We start from the raw sequence: 6,107 nt of genomic DNA on the forward strand, positions 1-6,107 counted from the left end.
TGTTCTAATCTTATATTATTAGTTAACCCTTAGCATGGAACTTGTCGCAGGCGACAGAAAGTAATGTACAAACTGGATGCAATTCCAACGGATTCTGAACGCTAAGCGAAGCTTTCCAATGTCATGCGGCACTTTTCTTGACAAGTACAGAGAAGATCGCGTATTGAGAAACGGCCGCTGGAGACATCTTAACGCTGATTGGCCAAGACTTGACGTGTCACATCAAAGATGTTCTCTTTATGAAGATGATAACATTAACTTTTCTCCGCGTCTCAGTCCAATCTCAGAAACGCTAGCGTGGTCGCGCGGCTCCAAAAAGGAGGGCAAATACGCGTCCGACTTGAGGCTGCGCCGGACGCCGGACAGGTCATTGAATATCCGCACTGTCCGGCCTAAATCCGGACGTCTGGTCACCTCAGTCCCCTCACCTCAGAATCTACCTCCTCATTAACGGAAGCGTTAGCTAATAATTTTCAACCGGAGCGTTAGCTAGCTGGCTAACGTCGCGTTCTCTCCTGCTGTGTTCAATGACTCAATTCATCAAGCTGTAGCTAACGTTAGCTAAGTCCATGTCAACAGAGCTTCTGGGTAACATAACTTAGATATACCATGAAATATTATATTACCATGCACTCATGCTCCCTTCTGGCACGCGCATCTGTTCGCAGTTCACTGAACACCCCCCCTCCTAAAAAAAAAAATTATCGAATCTACACGATTCACGTAGGTCACTTATTTTGGTTTCAAAACGGCGAAAGGTGAGGGATTTTCATGCCTGAGATATATATATATATATATATATATATATATATATATATATATATATATATATATATATATATATATATATATATATATATATATATATATATATACACACACACACACATACATACATACACACACGTTTTATTTTTAAAAAAAAAGTGTATACTTGCATCTGATATAGGCACTTCTGGGGGGGTGATAGGCTCGGATGAGCTTCCCCCAGGATACCTTCAGCCACCACTGTTTTGGCTGAGGGACAGCTCCTCAGCCTGTCAGAGGTGGTGGAGGTGGCCCTCCACCTGTTTTTCGGGCCTCTGCCTTCTTTCTGTTGGCTGAGCAGAACTCAATGTTTCTTTGTTTTTTTAATTAGTATTTTAATGTGTTGCTGTCGGCTACAGCGTTACATTTTACATGACTTCAATAGGTATAAGATAAAAATGTGTAAGCGTCTTCTATATGGGGTATTAAGTGAGAAGACGTGTAAAAACATTTTATTAGGGGATTAATTTACTATTTCAAGTAGCCACTGAATTAATATTTACTTTGTTTAATAGCCTAAGTCAATTATTAAAAATTGAATTAAAATTAGTCAGGCGCAATCATAGCCTAGCAATATATGCCTTACCATTTTGAAGTATGTTTTTATATTTCATTTTTAGCTGCTTCCAGGTTCTTTTTACCCCTGCTGGATTGCACCTAAATGAAAATCAGATTTCATTCCTAGTTATATTCATAACTATAGGCTGCTACGATCTTACGGTTAAATGCTATGTCAACGGAATAGTACATTCAAACTTCCGCGTTGACTCAGGCAGCAATTTCTTCCCATGCCGTCTGTCTCTCTTTCGCTGCTGCAACTGTATTGCCTTTGGGGCGAAATACTTGCTCATTTTCAGCGTAGGCCTGCAGAAGGACCTCCAACTCCATCACCGTGAAATAGGTTGCTCTTTTATTTCCCGTTGTCATGGTGACTCATGACATGGGACTCCATTGATGATGGCTTTTTATAATACTCATGCACGCGAAAGGTGAACATACTCAGAGTTGATTCAACTAACGCAGATCAGCTGTTCTGGATCAGGTTACTCAGAGTTTCCCATCTCAGAGTTAGTCAATTCAGTGTTCAGAGATAGACTCAGTTTGTTGAACCTCCTTTCTGGAATACCCTCCATTATCTACAAACAGACAGCTGTTTTGATTTCAACATACATTAAGACTAACACACTTTGTGAAGACAAAATTTATTGTTTAAATTAAATGTCACTGTTACGCCCCTCTTTTTTGTGTCCGGGGGGAAAGGTTGGGGGGGGGGGCCAAACACAGGTCCACCAAATAATCAGTGCAAGACGGCAAAAGGTACTGTTTTTCTTAAACCAAGTTTATTGTGGTGGTGCTGACAAAAGATGGGAGAGATTGGAACAGTTGTGGTCGTGCCGAACAAATAGAAATCAAGACAAAACTAGGCCTGGCTATCTACCTCTATCTACAAACAAAATGGCTCTATGGTCTAATGGTCTCTAAAAACTGATAGACCAAAACAGACAGAGGGAGCACTGACCAATTACTTAATGTGATTGACACAAAGTACCTACGTGTGTGCACAAATGTACAGGGTACCCCAAACTCACCTACTGTCCACAACCTTTCACCAAAAACTTCTCAATCAATAGTCTCAGTGTGCACAGACTACCAAAGAAAAACCACCCCTAAACTCTTCCTTCTTTTAAAATGGGCGCCGATTGGCTGCACAGCTGGAAATCAATTAACAGGATGGAGCCTGTCTGGGAAAAAACAAGAGGGGAGAACACAAAAGACTGACACGTAACAGTCACCAATTACAAAATGTTTCAGGTAGGTTATTTTTTTTAAAGAAATAACCCAGCCATCAAGACGACATGGGATCAAGTAAAAACTAATCACAAAAACATTTTACGAGTGTTGAGTCATTACAATATGTGCCATGGTAATGTATTGAACAGCTTGTCAGTGTCATATCCTTCATATTTTAGCAAACAAAAAGAGGGCTAATATGGTCAAGACGGGGGTGTCTTGGACTTTATAGTACTTATAATCATAAAGAATGGCCCAGAGACCTTCCTTTTAAACTGATACTTTCAGAATCTTTACAGAAAACTTAAATCATGTTAATAAAGCCGAATGCTGATTTTACCAACAAGGTAAGGGATAGCTGGCACCTTTAACATCTGAAAACATGAGCATAGGTAAACTAGTTAAATGAACTTCATATTGTTTTTATGTCTCATATCTAGACACACATTCCACATCTCATTTTCCTTTGTTTTCTTTTCTTTTTTTTACATATGAACACAGTACATAACCTAACTGAGAGGTAGGATGGACTGCCTGATTCTCTCTGTTGTGGTATGGAGGTTATTCTGCTCCGTATAAACCCACAACACTCAACTAAAAATGTAGTCTTTTCACAGGCTTGACTTCCCTGCCAACCCTGATGTGTATACCAGAGTGGGGCTGGCTTCCAGACGGTGAAGGCAACAGTCTCAAATGAGAATGGTTTCTTCGGAGACTGCCTGTTGAGGTTTTGATCATGTATGGACATGGTTTCCCTGCTGGACTCCTGTGTGTGGTACATTCCCTCCAAACTCTCTGACCTGGCTGGAGTGGGGGTGTCTCCCGTGCTCTGGGTCGTCTGTTGTATCCTTCAGCCTGTTGTCTCTTAAGCTCCTGGTCTTTCCACTTAAAAGATCTCAAGTCTGGTTTGGGAGTGCTCGGACAGACCAGAAAGGGTGTTTGGATGTTGTGCTCTATCAGGAGCTGCGCTGGTGATACTCAATGGGCAAGAGGAGTTGCTCTGTACGCCATAAGCGCTTTGTGAGGGTCCTCACTTTTCTGCAACAAGAATTTCACAGTCTTTACTGCACGTTCAGCTTCCCCATTGCTTTGTGGGTAACGGGGGCTACTGGTAACATGTTGATAATTGTAATCCTTAACAAAATCAGCGAACTCTGTGGCAGCAAACTGCGGTCCAATGTCTGTGACGAGTGTATCTGGCACCCCATAGCGGCTAAAGATGGCTTTTATTTTCTTAATCACAGCTGTTGCTGAAGTGCTTGTGAGATTGGCAACTTCAATGTAATGTGAGTGGTAATCAATGACTAGTAAATACTGACCCTTCTTCCACTCAAACAAGTCAGCTGCTAGCCGTTCCCATGGGCGTAATTGCAAGGGTGTGGTCATCAGAGGTTCTGTGGCATTTTTACTCTCTTTAACACAAATTTCACACCCACTTACCTTCTCTCTGATTTGATTTGTCAGCCCAGGCCACCACCCTGCTTCATGGGCCCTGGCCATGCATTTCACCATGCCCTGGTGACCCTGGTGAATTTTGTCCAAGATGTCCTGTTGCATGCTTGCTGGAATCACTATTCTCCTTCCTTTCATCAACAGGCCATCCACCATCAGCAGGTCGTTTCTGTATTGCCAAAAGGGCTTTAATTGTGGCGCAGAACTGTTTCTTTCCCACGCTGTGTGGATCCGGGAGGACAGCTGCTTACACACTGGATGTTCTTCTAGTGCCCTTCGTATTTGTAGCAATTTCTCAGATGAGACTGAGAGTTGCTGAATGACCTTCTTGATGTGAACTGTCTCGTCATTCTGGAGCGCAAGGTCTTCCTCTGTTGCAGTACACAGGAGTGGAGCTCTTAATAGAGCGTCAGCTGTACAATTTTTACGATTTACGATTTTTAACTGGTATATGTACAATTTGGTATGAAAAACGGATAAATCTCAATCTGAAGCGCATAATACGAGGCGGGACGTCATCCACCGGCCTTGAGCGTAGAAGACTGATTAATAGTTTGTGGTCGGTTCGCATCACAAAGTGTAGACCCAGGAGGTAGGTCTGAAATCTTTCGCAAGCCCAGGTGACAGCAAGGGCCTCCTTTTCAATTTGGGCATATCTGCGCTGTGTTTCAGTCATGCTGCGAGATATGAAAGCCACTGGCCTCCAGTCTCCAGATTATTGAAGCTGAGACAAGACCCCTTCTCATTCATAAGAGGAGGCATCAGCTGAAACCCTGGTCTGTTTCTCTGAATTGTACTGGGCAAGGACAGTAGATGAACTGAGCTCGTTTTTCACCTTTTTAAAGGCACACTTCTGCGCTGCTCCCCACATTGACATGTTTTCCGCTTTCAGGAGGTCTCTGATTGGCCCTGTGAGCTCTGCGAGGTAAGGGGAGAATTTTCCCACATAGTTGACCATCCCTATGAAGCGTTTTATGTCGGCCACAACTTTGGGTGGCGGCATCTCTCTAATGCCGTGATCTTCTCGGGATCTGCTCGTATGCCCTCTGAACTGACAATGTGTACGAGAAATTTGATCTGCTTCAGTGCAAACTGACATTTGTCATTCAGAGTTGAGCCTCGCTGCTGCAGTCTTACTATACAATACTTGAATAGCTTTCCATGTTGCCTTTGCAAGTACAAATGTGCCGGGATAGCTGTCACTGCAGCTCCCGTGTCCAACATGAACGTCATCTGCTGACCATTCACTTTGACCGACTTTTTCCAGAATGTGTTGGATTTCGTACCATTCACTATGCCCAGAAACAATGTATCCACACTTTCATAAAAGTCACTTTCCTTGATTTCCTCCACTCTCACTTTAGTTTTGCAGACAGCTGCGAAATGTTCCCTTTTCTTACATTTCTTGCACTCAGCAGTGCGCGCGGGACATAAATTCATCTGCCACTTCCAGTATTTGCATAATTTCGCACTGTTCTGTCCATTGGTTTAAAATCACTTTTTCCATGTGGAGAGTATTTCTGTTTGAACTTGAATCTAACTCCATCTATGTTTGCATGCCTGCTATCCATGCTACTCTGTCTTAATGCAGGCTGCTGCTTTTTTGAATTTCCTCACTTTGACAGATTTGTGTGATAGCTTTCATGAGAGTCAACTCAGAATCTCGCTGTCACTTCTCTGAAAGTCCATGGTTTCTGATACCTACGACATGACGGTCTCTGGTCTTCTCAAATATACCTATGGATAAATACATGAACAAAGTAACTTAAACTAAAGTACTAAGTACATGACTCCATGAACTTGCTGCAGCGACGTAATGTTTCACTAAACTAGTGATAGGTTTTCCTTTAGCAAAGTATGATTTCAATAACAAACATATCCACGTAACCGTGAGGCTTGTGGGAGTCTAACAAAGTAATCCATGCCCTTGTAAACTGCATATTACTACCTGTAAAGTCACAAAACGGCTGCAGTTTCTTCTTTTCTGTCGGCAGACTGTTTTTAAGGCAGAGGCTTCCCTGAAGGGAAGATGTTTCTGCTTCCGGGTCATAGAGCAC

This window comes from Clinocottus analis, unplaced genomic scaffold (assembly GCF_023055335.1).
Source record: "Clinocottus analis isolate CAN_PGR_092001 unplaced genomic scaffold, fCliAna1.0.p SCAF_1, whole genome shotgun sequence".
NCBI lineage: Eukaryota > Metazoa > Chordata > Actinopteri > Perciformes > Cottidae > Clinocottus > Clinocottus analis.